Genomic DNA, 14,159 nt, shown 5'->3' with positions numbered 1-14,159 from the left:
GTTCTTTCCACTAGGCCACACTGCTTCTGTTCAGTCAGATCAGTTCCTGTTGAACCAAGGTCACTTCCTGATTGACCCAGCTCCCTTCCTTCCTGATCCAGACGACTTCCTAACTGAACCGGGCCGCTTCTTGTTCGGTCCAGGCTCTTCTGGTTTCCTCAAATCCACCAGTTCCCGACGGCGCAGCCAGACCAGGTCTCCACTCAGGCTGGACTGGGTGTGAGCCAAGTCCAGGCCAGGCTAGACTGAGTTGGACAGGGAGGTCAGAAGAAGGCCTCTACGGCCCTCCTCGCCGGCCCGGACGAGAAGCCAGGGTGGAACGATTCCCCGTGCCCGCGACTGGGGGTCTCCATGCTGGGTGACATCCCGGAGGGCTGGGTGAGGATCGCGCCCAGAACGAGAGCCAGCACCTGCTCGCTACGCCGACTGCTACTTGTGGCCGCGGCTCCTGGCCCGCGCCCAGCCCGCCCTCCGGGCCGCCCATCAAGCTGGACAAGTTCCCTCTGGGCTAGTCTGCCGCCGTGGGAGGGGATGGTGGAGGAGGTGTTGGCAAAGTCCTACAGGCCCTGCTGGCCCCGGAAAAGCAGCGTAGCACAGCGGATAGAGCACGGGCCTGGGAGTCAGAAGGTTATGGGTTCTAATCCCGGCTCTGCCACTTGTCTGCCGTGTGACCTTGGGGAAGTCGCTTCACTTCTCTGGGCCTCAATTACCTCATCTGTCAAAAGGGGATTGAGACTGTGAGCCCCATGCGGGACAGGGGCTGTGTCCAACCCGACTTGTATCCACTCCAGTGCTTAGTAGAGTGTCTGGCGCGTAGTAAATGCTTAACAAATGCCACAGTTATTATTATTATTATTCCTCAGCTCAGCCCCTCACTGGACCCTGATCTCCACTCCTCCTCCTCCTCCTCCTCCCCTGCTTCCCCTGTTCCCCCTGCCTTGAGATTCCCTCTTTCCCACATCTGGCAGGCCTCAGCTTCTCCCTCATTCCAAGCCCTCCTGAAATTCCCACCCAAGGCTCCCCCAATTAATTGCCAGAACCCAAGGTCAGAGAATCTAGATGATAAACTCCCCGTGGGCAGAGAACGTGTCTTTGGACTCTGTTATATTACACTCTGCTTAGGAAGGTGCTCTGCACACAGTAAGTGCCCAATAAGTGCCACTGATTGATTGAAAGCATGATGTGAGAAGCAGCGTGGTGGAGTGGATCGGCCCCGGGAGTCAGGTCATGGGTTCTATTCCCGGTGCCACCACGTGCCTGCTGGGTGACCTTGGGCAAGTCACTTCACTTCCCTGTGCTTCATTTACCTCATCTATAAAAAAAAATAGGCAGTAAGAGTGTGAGTCCAACGTGGGACAGGGATTGTGTCCAACCTGAATGACTCGTATTTACCCAAGTGCCTAGAACAGTGCTTGGCATGTAGTAAGCGCTTAACAAGTTCCATAATTATTATACAGACTCATCAGCCACCTCGAGCACTTAGCAAACAGTCTGGTATTTAACAAGCTTTGTACTAAGCAGCTGGGAAACACATTCTCTGTTGGTGTACATCTGTTTATTCCACTATACACTCAATTATTTATTCTGACAACCCTATCTGCAAATATTTTTTATGTCTGTCTTCCCCATTAGAGGGGAAGCTCCTTCAGGGCTCCTTATGCTTCTCACCGAGAGTCAGAGGACTTGGGTTCTAATGCCGTCTCAGCCACTTGACTGCTGGATGACCTTGGGTAAGTCAGTTCACTTCTCTGGACCTCAGAGTCCTCCTCTGCAAAATGGGGATTAAATCCTAATCCCTCCTACTTACCAATCGATCAGTGGTGTTTGTTGAGCGCTTTCACTGTGCAGAGCACTGTACCAAACACTTGGGAGAGTACAACAGAATTGGTAGACACATTCCCTGTCCAAAACGAGCTTGTGGTCTAGAGAGGGAGACTTAGATTGTGAACTCCATGTGGGACGGGGCCTGTGTCAGACCTGATGATCTTGTATCTACCCCAGTGCTTAATACAGTGCTCGACACATTTATTATGGTTAAGCACTCACTGCGTGTAAAGCCCTGTTCTATGTGCTGAGGTAGATACAAGCTAAGCATGTTGGACACAGTCTCTGTCCCACAGTGGGCTCACAGTCTAAGTAGGAACAAAGCACTTTAAAAATACCACAGTTACTATAATTGGTTTGTACACTCCCAAGTGCTTAGTACAGTGCTCTGCACCTAGTGGACGCTCAATCAATTCTATTACTGCTACCGCTCCTACTGGGGTCGAAGCGTTTGCTGGGATGATCCAGGAAAAGAGGATGGGCCTAAATGAGCTCCCTTAAAATGAGGGGGAAAGGACCAGAGACTGTGTCCAACCTAATTAACGTGTAATAATAATAATAATTGTGGTATCTGTTGAGTGTTTATTGTGTGCCAGGCACTGTACTAAGCCCTGAGGTGGGTACAAGTAAATAAGGTGGGACACAGTGACTGTCCCACAAGGAGCTCGCAGTCTTGATCCCCTTTTGACAGATGAGGTCACTGAGGCCCAGAGAAGTGAAGTGACTTGTCCAAGGTCACACAGCAGACAAGTGACAGAGCTGAGAAAAGAACCCAAGACCTGCTGGCTCACTGTACTGAACACTGGGAGAGATGCAAGGTAATCAGGTTGGACACAGTCCCTGTCCGACGTGGGGCTTACGCTCTCAATCTCCATTTGGCAGATGAGGTCACTGAGTCCCAGAGATGTGAAGTGACTTTCCCAAGGTCACAGAGCAGACAGGTGGCGGATCTGGGATTTGTAACTACCCCAGCGCTTAGAATAGTGTTTGACACGTAGTAAGCATTTAATAAACACCATAAAATAAAAAAAGAATGGAGAGTGCAAACAAAGCTGTGGGCCGGGAACCTGTCTCCTAACTCTGTTATATTGTCCTTTCCCAAGTACTTAATACAGAGCTCCACACACAGTAAGCGCTCAGTAAATACCATAGATTGATTGATTGAAGCAGTAGAGTGTGGAACTAGAGGCCAACCAGGCCAGCTGACAGAATCCCATGGCTTTAAAAAGCACCCCACTGACAGCTAAAGCCATCAGCGAACGGGGTCAAACTTTGGAATGAATGAACCCAAGAATGTGATGGCAAGCAGCTGTTTTAAGATGTAGCGGAACCAAGCAATGACAGCAGACCATAAAATCCCGGCCAACGGACCGAACACCGAGATAAACTCAAAACGACATCGGAGTTTCTCGGGCCCGCTCTTCCCCAGGACGTGGCTGGGGAAGACGAACGGGATCCGAAAGAGAGAGTGGATGGAGGGTGTCTCTTGAGACTCTTCGAGGCTGGGGGCATCTCTCAGTCTCCATTCAGAAGGTAGAACTCCTGGATACCTGTCGCCTAACCTGGAGATTATTCCGAGGGCAAGAGATGTTGCGAATGAAACCTGGCCCGGGGCCGTGAGAGCATAATGGGAACCAGATCCCAGGCCGGAGGGATCTGAGAAATGAAAATATAAAAATAACAATAGTAATCATAATCAACTGACTTGGCCCCGTCTCCAATCCCACGTCGTGCCGAAAGGAACGAGTGAGGCCAAGGCTGGGATCCGGGGGTTTCCGGCCCGGTCTTCAGAGGTGCCCCAGGGTCCTACATTCTGTGTCCAGCTGCCTCATCGTCAATAATAATAATAATCGTAACTGTGGGATTTGTTAAGTGCTTACTATTTGCCAAGCACTGTCCCGAGGCTAGGGTAGATACAAGGTAAAGTCAGGTTGGACACAGATCCTGGCCCACATGAGGCTCACAGTCTTATTCCCCATTTTACAGAGGAGGGAAGTGAGGCACAGAAAAGTGAAGTGACTCGCCCAAGGTCACACAGCTGACATGTGGCAGAGCCCGGATTAGGCACGGATCGTGGCCGGGGTGGGGCTCGTGCCAGGAATGCTGCGTGGCTCTAGGGCCGGGCATGGGCAGGGAGGGCGGAGTTCATCTTCGGCATCTGCCCCCAGAAGCCCTCCAGTCACCAGTCGTCCTCTGGGCTTCCCTCCCCGCCGGCATCTGCCGCCTCTCCCATCCTTCTCCCTGGCTCCTGGGAGGATTCGCCACCTGGTCCACTCCTGGTCGGCCTCCACCCTTGCCGGGCCTCTACTCTTGCTGGTTGGAGGCAGGGAGGTCGGGGAAGAGGGTGTTGTCAACCTGGGGTGAGACAAGTGCCTGGATTGGTGTGGTCGCCCTTGGAATCAATCAGTGGAAGAAGCAGCGTGGTCTAGTGGCTAGAGCCCGGGCCTGGGAGTCAGAAGGACCTGGGTTCTAATCCCACTCCGCCACCTGTCTGCTGTGGGACCTTGGGCAAGTCACTTCACTTCTCAGGGCCTCAGTTACCTCGTCTGTCAAATGGGGATGAAGACTCTGAGCCCCCTGTGGGACAGGGACTCTGTCCAACCTGACTAGGTTGTATCTACCTGGCACATAGTAAGTGCTTAACAAATAGCACAGTGATTATTATTATCTGCTCCAGTGCTTAGTACGGTGCCTGGCACATAGTAAGCGCTTAACAAATATTAAAAAATCAATCAGTCAATCAATGGTGTTTATTGAGCACTTTCTCTGTGCCAAGCTCCATACTAGGTGCTTGGGAGAGAGTTGATAGACACATCCTCTGCCCACAAGGAGCTCCATTCTGAGGGATGGAGAGGAAGGGGAGGATTCTGAAAATACTGGAAGAACTGATTAGATTTGGTGATAGACTGAATAGAAGTATTGAAAGAGAGAGAGAGGTAGCTACTGCCAGGGTTACAGACTTGGGAGATGGAAAAGTTAGGTGGAGGAAAGCACTGGGCAAGTAAGATGAGGAGTTCTGTTTTGGACATCCCGAGCTTGCGATGCCACCTGGACGTACTCTCCCAAGAGCTGAGTACAGCTCGGCCACACAGTAAGCGCTCAATAAATCCGATTGATTGATCCATGTAGAGTTCTCCTGGAGGCTGGAGGAATTGTGAGACCGCAGAGGAGAGAGGTTGGGACTGGACAATAATAATAATAATAATAATTATGGTATTTGTTAAGCAATTACTATGTACCAAGCACTGTTCTAAGTGCTGGGGTAGATACAAGGTTATCAGGTTGTTCCACGTAAGGCTCACACTTTTAATCCCCGTTTTACAGATGAGGTAACTGAGGCACAGAGAAGTGAAGTGACTTACCCAAGTCACCCAGCAGACAAGTGGTGGAGCCGGGATTAGAGTGGAAGTCATCTGCCCAGTGATGGTAGTTGAAGCCGTGGAATGAGTGAATTCTCCAAGGGCATAGAAGGAAAATAGAAGGGGACTAAAAACTGAGTTTGTAGTTGGGGGGTGGGAGGGAGAGGAGAAGGAAGCACAAGAGACTGAGAAGGAGTAGCCAGAGTGGTAAGAGGAAAAATGGGGAGAGGACTGTGTGTGGGAAACCGAGGTTAGATAGTGTTTCCGGGTGAAAGGAGTGGTCCACCTTGTTGAAGGGCACAGAGAGATACAAGACCGGACTCAGCCCGTGTCCCACCTGGGGGACACCGTCCAAGAGGGAAGGAGAGCTGGGATCTTATCCCCATTTTACAGACTAGGAATTCGAAGCTCAGGGAGGTTAAATGACTGGCCCAAAGTCACATCACAGGCCGTTAGCAGAGGTAGAATGCAGGTCTCCTGATTCCCAGATCAGTGCTCTTTCCATTCGGTCACCCTGTCTCTTCTTTCTTCCTCCCGCCTGCGCCTGTCCCCCGATCCCCAGCGGGAGAGAACACGGAATAGAACTCTGACAGTTGATAGCGGGGTTCCTGGCTCACCCTCTGCATGCCTTGGGGCTCTCAGAAAGATCCAGTCACTGTACGCCACCATAGACTGAAAACTCCTTGAAAGCAGGGATTATTGCTTCTAACTCTCTCCAGAGTGCTCCGTACAGTGCTCCAGACCAGCTAACCACCTCCATTCCTAGCCGGTCACCCTCTTCCCACCTTCAAAGCCTTACTGGAGCCACATCTTCTCCGAGAGGCCTTCTTTGACTAAGCCCTCATTTTCTCGCCTCCCACTCCCTTCTGCGTCACCCTGATTTGCTCGTCACCCCTCGGCTCTATATCTGTAATTAATTTATTCACATTAACATCTTTCTTCCCCTCTAGACCGTCAGCTCTCTGTGGGCAGGGAAGGTGCGTGTCAACTCTATTATATTGGATTCTCCCAAGCTCTCAGTACAGTGCTCTGCACATAGTAAGCACTCCATAAAAACGATTGTTTTTTTTAATGGTATTTGTTAAGCGCTTGCTAGTACCAGGCACTGTACTAAGCGCTGGGGTAGATACTAAGTAATCAGGGCTAACAGTCTTCATCCCCATTTTACAAATGAGAGAACTGAGGCACACAGAAGTGAAATGACTTGCCCTAGGTCACCTAGGAGGCCTGGGCTCTATCTACAAAGGACTCCTGGCCAGGAGGGGAGCCTGCAGGGCTGATCCCTGGGCAAGCTGGGACAGGAGGGTCTTGCCCTTGCCCATGTGTGGCTTTGTCATTTTGGCTAATAGGAGGAAGGTGAGTCGCGTGAGGCAGGGCAACTCAGACGTTCTGGATCTAATTATCAGCCCGAACTCCGGGCAGCTCGGAGTGAGGCTCCGGCTGGACATCCTTAGCCAGCAATGCTGACCATCCGCTTGGTCTTCAAGGGCACTGGCTAGCTTGGGGGCTCCTTGGAGGTCTTCCGGTAGTCGGGGGGAGACCCTCAAGGCCACCCTCCCCACCCCCGGAGGGGCACCTTCTGTCTGCATTAGTACGGCACTGTCCAGCCCTCGACCTGACCGCTTGTGGGGGTAGGTTACCGGCTCAAGTTTTGAGGCGTGGTCTAGTGGATAGGCACTGGGAGTCAGAAGCACCTGGGTTCTAATCCCTGCTCCACCACTGGTCTGCTGTGTGGCCCTGGGCAAATCGCTTCACTTCTCTGGGCCTTGGTTTCCTCATCTGTACAATGGGGAGTAAGACGGTGAGACCCATGAGGAACAGGGGCTGTGTCGAACCAATTTCCTTGTAACCATCCCAATGCTTAGTTCAGTACCTGGCACATAGTGCTTAACAAGTGTTATTTTAAAAAAACAATAATAGAACAATATAACAGACACATTCATTTTGTGAATGTGAAAACCCCCAACTTACTGGCCCCTCCCATCCCAGGGGGCCCACCTGAAGGCCTTGGGGGTGGGGTACAAATCCCAGGGCAGGGGCTTGGCCCAGTTTAGGTGTTAAGGAGTTTCTGTGGACTCACATCTGACCGGAGGCCCTGGTCTCCGGTTTAAAGGGACCATATATTGGGGTGCTTAAAACAGAGGGGAAGGCATGGCCTTCGGGGGGGCTTTCTTTCTCTCTCACATACAGCATTTGCCCACGTAGATTCACACACACATTCATACACAAATATACACAGACGGAACAACATTCACACACACACAGATCCCCACAGGAACACATATATACACTTACACAAGCACTTAATATGGAGAAGCAGTATGGCGTAGTGGATAGAGCATGGGCTTGGGAGTCAGAAGGTCATAGGTTCCAATCCCGGCTCTGCCGCCTGTTTGCCGTGGGACCTTGGGCCAGTCACTTGACTTCTCTGGGCTTCAGTGCCCTCACCTGGAAAATGGGGATTAAGACCTGTGAGTCCCATGTGAGACAAGGACTGCACCCAACCTGATTTGCTTGTATCCACTCCAGCACTTAGTACAACGCTTGTCACATAGTAAGACCTGAACAAATACCATAATTATTATTATTATTGTTATTACAGTGCTCTGCACATAGTAAGCGCTTAACAAATACCATCATTATTACTAGTATAGTGCTCTGCACATAGTAAGCGCTCGGTAAATACCACTGATTAATAAATACTCACAGAGATCCACAAAAATATATACATCCCCATCCCCATTATTCCCGCTGACCCATGAGGGTCTTTTCCCTTGGGCATCTTTTCAGTGGGTTTGAGATTCCCATAACCCCTCCCTCTGGTGTCCGCAGAGGAAAAAGCTCCGTGACGGCAGGGGATCTGGCTCGGATTGCCGGGGAACCCGTGGGGACAAAAACGGTCCTGGCTGTAGTATTACTTTCTGGGCTCCCGTTCAACCGGGGCCTTGAAACTCCGGGAGTGAAACTTGTGTCTCGGTTGGTGCTTAGTACACTGGTCGGCACGAGGTAAATGCTAAGCAGCGTGGCTTAGTGGAAAGAGCACGGGCTTGGGAGTCAGAGGACACGAGTTCTATTCCTGGCTCTGCCACTCGTCTGCTGTGTGACCTTGGCAAATCACTTCACTTCTCTGGGCCTCGGTAGCCTCATCTGGAAAATGGGGATTAAAAGGGTGAGCCCCACAAGGGACAGCCTGATTACCCCGTATCTGCCCCAAAGCTTAATACAATGCTCTGCACATAGTGAGCGCTCAATAAATATGATTGAATGAATGAATGGTGGCCTCCTGAGAGGGGCAGAGGGCTTGTTCTCCAGAGAGAGAGGGGCTGAGTCCCCCCTGATGCAGAAAGAGTGAGGCATTCAAACACTTGCGCATCATGGGGGCTGGGGGCCCTCACTCCTCCATGGGAACAGGTGCCCCTCTAGCCCTTCCAGGTCTGGCTGCACACTCACTGGTCCCTTAGTTGCTTGACTGGCCCCATGGGAGGGGAAGGCCGGCTGGGTCTGTGGGCAACCATGGAGCACCACGGGAAGGGAAAGCCAGCGGGGGTCTGTGGGAAGCGATGAGGCCCCTTTGGAAGGAAAGGCCAGTGGGGTCTGTGGACAGCAGGGGGGCACCGTGGGAAGGGAAGGCCACCGGGTCCATGGGCGGTGGTGGGGCACCATTGGAAGGGAAGGCCAGTCGGTCTGTGGGCTGCTGTGGGGCCTCGTGGGAAGGGAAGGCCAGCGGATCTGTGGGCAGTGGTGGGGCTCCATGGGAAGGGAAAGTCCAGAGGGATCTGGAAGGACTGGGAGGGGGAAAGGAGCAGGATCAAATACTCAGTGGTATTTATGACTGTATGCCAAACACTGTTCAAAGTGCTTGGGAAACTACAACTTGGTGAAAAGATTTCCCTCCCACGGAGAGCTTCCGATCTAAAGTAAATCAGGATGGGGAAATAGTAGAGCATAAGTAATAATAATAATAATGATATTTGTTAAGCGTTTACTATGAGCCAGGCACTGTACTAAGATCTAGGGTAGATACAAGCAAATCGGGTTGGATATAGTCCTTGCCCCGTGTGGGGCTCGCGGTCTCAATCCCCATTTTCCAGGTGAGGGAACTGAGGCTCAGAGAAATAAAGTGACTTGCCCAGGGTTACACGGCAGACAAGTGGCAGATCCGGCTTTTACCAAAGCGCCATGGGACTGGGGTGAGTGGGGGAAGGACTCCCTTTGCACCTGCTGTGACCCAATAATGATAACAAAAATAGTGATGGTAAGTGTAAAATAGTTACTATGCACTGAACATTAGGGGGAAACAAAATCATCAAGTCAGACAGATATCTGATCCCACCTGGGATCACAGTCTGAGAGCGAGAAAAAACAGGGAGTGAATCCCCATTTCACAGATTTTTTTTATGGTCTTTGTTAAGCGTTCTCTAAGTGCCAGGCACTGTACTAAACGTTGGGGTAGACTCAACCTGATCAGGTTGGACACGGTCCGTGTCCCCCATGAGGCTCATGGTCTTAATCCCCATTTTACAGATGAGGGAAATGAGGCCTGGAGAAGTGAAATGACTTGCCCATAGTCACGCAGTAGACAAGTAGTGGAGCGGAAATACGACACGGTTCCTTCTGACTCCCAGGCCTGGGCTCTATCCACTAGACCATGCTGCCTCTCTGAAGTCCAGTGGCTTGCCCTAGGTAGACAGGACATTGCTCTCTGCCTTCCAGATGTCGGGGGATAGGAGAAATGGGGATCCCTAGAATGCGGGGGGCAGCTGGGCCCCCTCTCAGTTGGACTCTTCGCCTCCAGCTCTGTCTTGGCTCCCGGCCCGAGGAGCCCCTCACGAGAGGGTGCTTCCCCCCCATTTCCTCCACCCACAATCACCCCGTTTCCGAAGCTCGGTACAGGCCTCCGATACCCCAGCCTTGGGCCCCGGCCGGGTGGGCCTCGGCAGCCCCCCGCCCGCCCCCTCCCCGCCCCACGTTTCCCCGAGCCCGGCCTCCGGTTCCTGGACGGAGTCTGTTTCCTGCTAGGCGCGGGCTGGCCCGAGCCGACCACAACAGGAAGACGGTTCTTAGCCGGGTCTCGCTCTCTCCACCCAATCTGAGGCCCGATGACCCCTGGCCCCCCAAAACCCGCTCCCTCCGGCCTCCCGGGCCGGCGGCCACCCCCGCTCCCGCATTCCGGGGTTCCGACCGCCACCCGCCTCACAGAACGGGAAGGTGAGATTGTTCCCCGCAGCCGCCCCGTCCACGCCCCGACGCACACACGCTCACACACACAGACACACTCATGCACCTTCCCCTTGGGGCCAGCCATCCTTCGCTGCCAAAGGGTCTCTATTATGCGGTCACATTTGAAAAATTTTAATCAAATATTCTCCTTAGTGTTTCTTTTCTTTCCCATGCTGGATTCCTAGAAGACAGGAATTTATGGTGTAATTTTGCTCCAGCCGCAGGGAGATCGGGGCCAGAGTCAATACCACGAGACGGCCGAGGCGTGCCAAGAGCGGGGAAGCGCGATAGGTTGGCGACCGAGGAAACAAAAATAAAAACCTTCTTTTGTGAGAGAGAGAGAGAGAGACGGAGAGACAGAGACAGAGAGAAAAGCCCCAGTTTGGGGAAGGTGGGCTGGGCCTCAGGGGTTTTGCCATCCAGATCCCCCCTGGACTCTTGACCTGTCCTGAATTCCTTTGTTGTGGGGGGCAGGGGGTGGGCTTCAGTGGTAGGGGGTGGGCTGCAGCGGCAGGTGTGGGGATGGCAGGTCAGGTGCCCAGGAGGCTCCAAGGGCCATTCCTGGACCCCCGAGAGGCAGCGGACAACTCCCAGAGGCTCAACGGGGTCAGCGGAAACTGGGCAGAGGGTGGGAGGACCGAGTTTGTGGGCTGTTCTGCCCCCCTCCCGGCCCGATAGCACTCATGTCCATATGTGTAATTTATTTATTTCTGTTTATATCTGTCGCCCCACCTCTAGACTGTAAACTCATTGCGGTTGGGGAATGTATCCTACTGGACTCTCCCAAGTCCCGAGTACGGTGTTCTGCACACAAAAAGCGCTCAATAAATATGATTGGATGAATGAAGTTGGAGAGTCTCTGTCCCACGAGAGGCTCACAGTCTTAATCCCCATTTTACAGATGAGGGAATTTAGACCCAGGGAAGTGAAGTGACTTGCCCTCCAGCAGACAAGTGGTGAAGCTGGAATTAGAACCCAGGTCCTTCTGACTCCCAGGCCCATGCTCTACCCGTTATGCCACACTGCTGTCTTGTTTTGTTTTGTTCTGTTTTGCTTTGCTGTCTGTCTCCCCCATTTAGACTGTGAGACCGTCAGCGGGCAGGGATTGTCTCTATCTGTTGCCGAATTGTACGTTCCAAGCACTTAGTACAGTGTTCCGCACATAGTAAGCGCTCAATAAATGCTATCGAATGAATCTAGTTCATCTTGCTTCCAGGGAAGTACCAGGGGATTGTCCTCTCCACTCCAGAGACATAAGCCACCTGAAATGGAACTCGCCACCTTCTCCTGACAACCCTTGTCTTGCCCCGTCTCCTCCGCCAGGCCCCGAGTGCGCCCCGGTTTTGGACTCCCGCGGGTGAGAGCTCTGAGCATGTGCAGAACTTCACACACGGTTGAGCGGGGGTTCCGCCCAGACTGGGGCACACCCCAGGTCTCACGGGGCAGGTTCCAACACGGCCCATGGGCCGGGGATTGGACGACTTGGGCGGGACCACCTGCCGACTTGGGCGGGGGCAGAGCAGGGGGCTTCCGAAGGCCCCGGGGTCTTCGCTTCTCCTCCCCTGCGCCCTGTTTCCGGTGTGGCTGCCCATCGGAGGCTGGAGGGGAGCTGAGAAGGGAGCCAACACTGACCATTGGAATTAGTTTGGGTGGGACTTCCTCTCCACACCCCCCAGATTGACCAATCGATCAAGACTATTTGTTGCCCACCCACTGTGTCCATAACCCCATATTAGTGGGACCTCTTTAGTTACCCTCTAGACTGTAAGCTCGTTGTGGGCAGGGAGCATGTTTACCAACTGTGTTCTATTCTTATATCGAACTCTCCCAAGCGCTTAGTACGGTGCTCTGCGAACGGAAAACGCTCAATAAATACGATCGGATGATTGATTACTAAGCTCTTGAGAGAACACAATCCGAAGCCGCGATCCCTGCTCTCAAGGAACTTTCTGTCTCTCCGGGGGAGACAGACACAAGACAGAATTTGCAGATAAAATAAAGAAAAGAAAACTGGATGTGGAGAAGAGTAAATGCTTAAATAACGGAGCTGGACATGCACCAGCCTGAACCTCCTCTCGGTTTAAGCTGCCGTCAGAGGCCCGCTTACTCAGAGTTTTTGAAAATAGTCAAATCAATCAGTGGTATTTATTGAGCGCTTACTATCTGCAGAGCAGTCAGTTGTATTTATCGAGCACTTGCTGTGCGTAGAAGACTGTACGAAATGCTAGGGAGAGTAACGTAGAACAATAATCAGACGCACTCCCTGCCCTCAGTGAGCTAGTCTAGTGCGTTGTAGTAAGTGCTCCGGAGAGTATAGTAGAACAAGCCTCCCTTTCCCTCACCTCCCCGCCCTGCAAGTTGGTGGCAGAAGGAACACGAAAGGCTGAAGGTCATCTAGAAATTCCCCTGCCATGGCACGCCTTCGCCCATTTGTTCTGCGGTCAGTGGTCGGGAGGATTGGACATCCTTTTGAACATGAGTCCTTGGCGGGTTCGGCCCTCTCTTTCGACTTGATTCCTTGACATTTGCTCTGGGAAACATCGGGCCACATTCAGAGATCGGCTGTGTGTGTGTTTCCATGTTTAGCTGAAATAAGTCTGAAACTGTAGGAATGATATTTATTCACAATCTGTCACGGTGAAAAAATGTTTGGCGGGAGACAGTCGGACAATTACATCGCGGGAGGGCGGGGGTGGGGGAGGGGGACGTGGAGACGAAACCAGGGCTTCGAGGAACCGTAAGTTAACGAAGTTTTGGGCTGCAAGTTTCCCCCGGGACGGGCGCCCCTGACAGAGGAGGCTGTCGTCCACTTGACCTCTTGAGCTCTGAGGTGTTCTCGGTGCTGGGACCTGAAGTAGGTCTCTCTGAACACGGAGGCAGCGTGGCTAGTGGAAATAGCCCCGTCTGAGGAGTCGAATGGTCGCGGGTTCTAATCTCCGGTCTGCCACTTGCCTGCTGCGTGACTTTGGGCAAGTCACTTCTCGGGGCCTCAGTATCTCCAACTGTAAAATGGGAACTCAATAGCCGTTCTCCCTCCTACTTAGGCTGCGAGCCCTCTGTGGGACACCGACTGTGTCCGACCTGATTAACTTGCATCTACCCCGGTGCTTAGAACGGTGCTTGACACATAGTAAATGCTTAGCTTTGAAAAAAACACCACCACCCGCAAAAAACCTCTGATTCAGTCAGTCATTCGTATTTATTGAGCACTTACAGTGTGCAGGCCCGTGCTCTATCCACTAAGGCAAGCTGCCTCCGAATACTGTACTAAGCACTTGGGAGAGTACAGTGTAACAACAAACAGGCACATTCCCTGCCCCAAATTAGCTTACAGTCTAGAGGGGGAGACAGACATTAATATAAATAAATGTATATAGATATCCCCGTCTCAGGGTCGCATCTGGAGGGTTTCCAGTACTCTACCGGCCTCGACTACGGGAAGAAGAGTCAAGCAGAGGCAGACCCATTCCAATCCTAACTTGGGCAGTGGGTAGCGAGTGGAAGGCCATCTGCTACAAGTCGAGGCTCCCCCGTGCTGGGCAGCAGCGGCCTGGGAGAGAGTCGAGGGCGGAGACTCATGTTGACTGAGCGGAAGGAGGCAGTGGTAAACCACTTCCAGATTGTGACCAAGAAAACTGTATGGATCCACTACCAGAACGTTTGCAGATGGAGGTGGGGCGTTCTGGGAGAGATGTGTCCATGCTGTCGCTATGGGTCGGCGGCGACTCGACAGCATAAAAGACATAGATAGTTTCA

General features: G+C 52.4%; 1 non-coding gene across 1 annotated transcript; it reads left to right on the top strand.

The window, feature by feature from the left end:
• Positions 1 to 13,785: 13,785 nt before the first annotated feature.
• Positions 13,786 to 13,923, top strand: LOC114818134. The gene has a single exon (XR_003765955.1). It is a non-coding gene; the product is annotated as a small nucleolar RNA SNORA7 (small nucleolar RNA).
• The last annotated feature ends 236 nt before the right edge of the window (positions 13,924 to 14,159 follow it).

The sequence above is a fragment of the Ornithorhynchus anatinus genome, chromosome 17, assembly GCF_004115215.2.
Source record: "Ornithorhynchus anatinus isolate Pmale09 chromosome 17, mOrnAna1.pri.v4, whole genome shotgun sequence".
NCBI lineage: Eukaryota > Metazoa > Chordata > Mammalia > Monotremata > Ornithorhynchidae > Ornithorhynchus > Ornithorhynchus anatinus.
The sequence above is the reverse complement of the archived record's forward strand: the minus strand, read 5'-3'. Positions and strand labels throughout refer to the sequence as shown.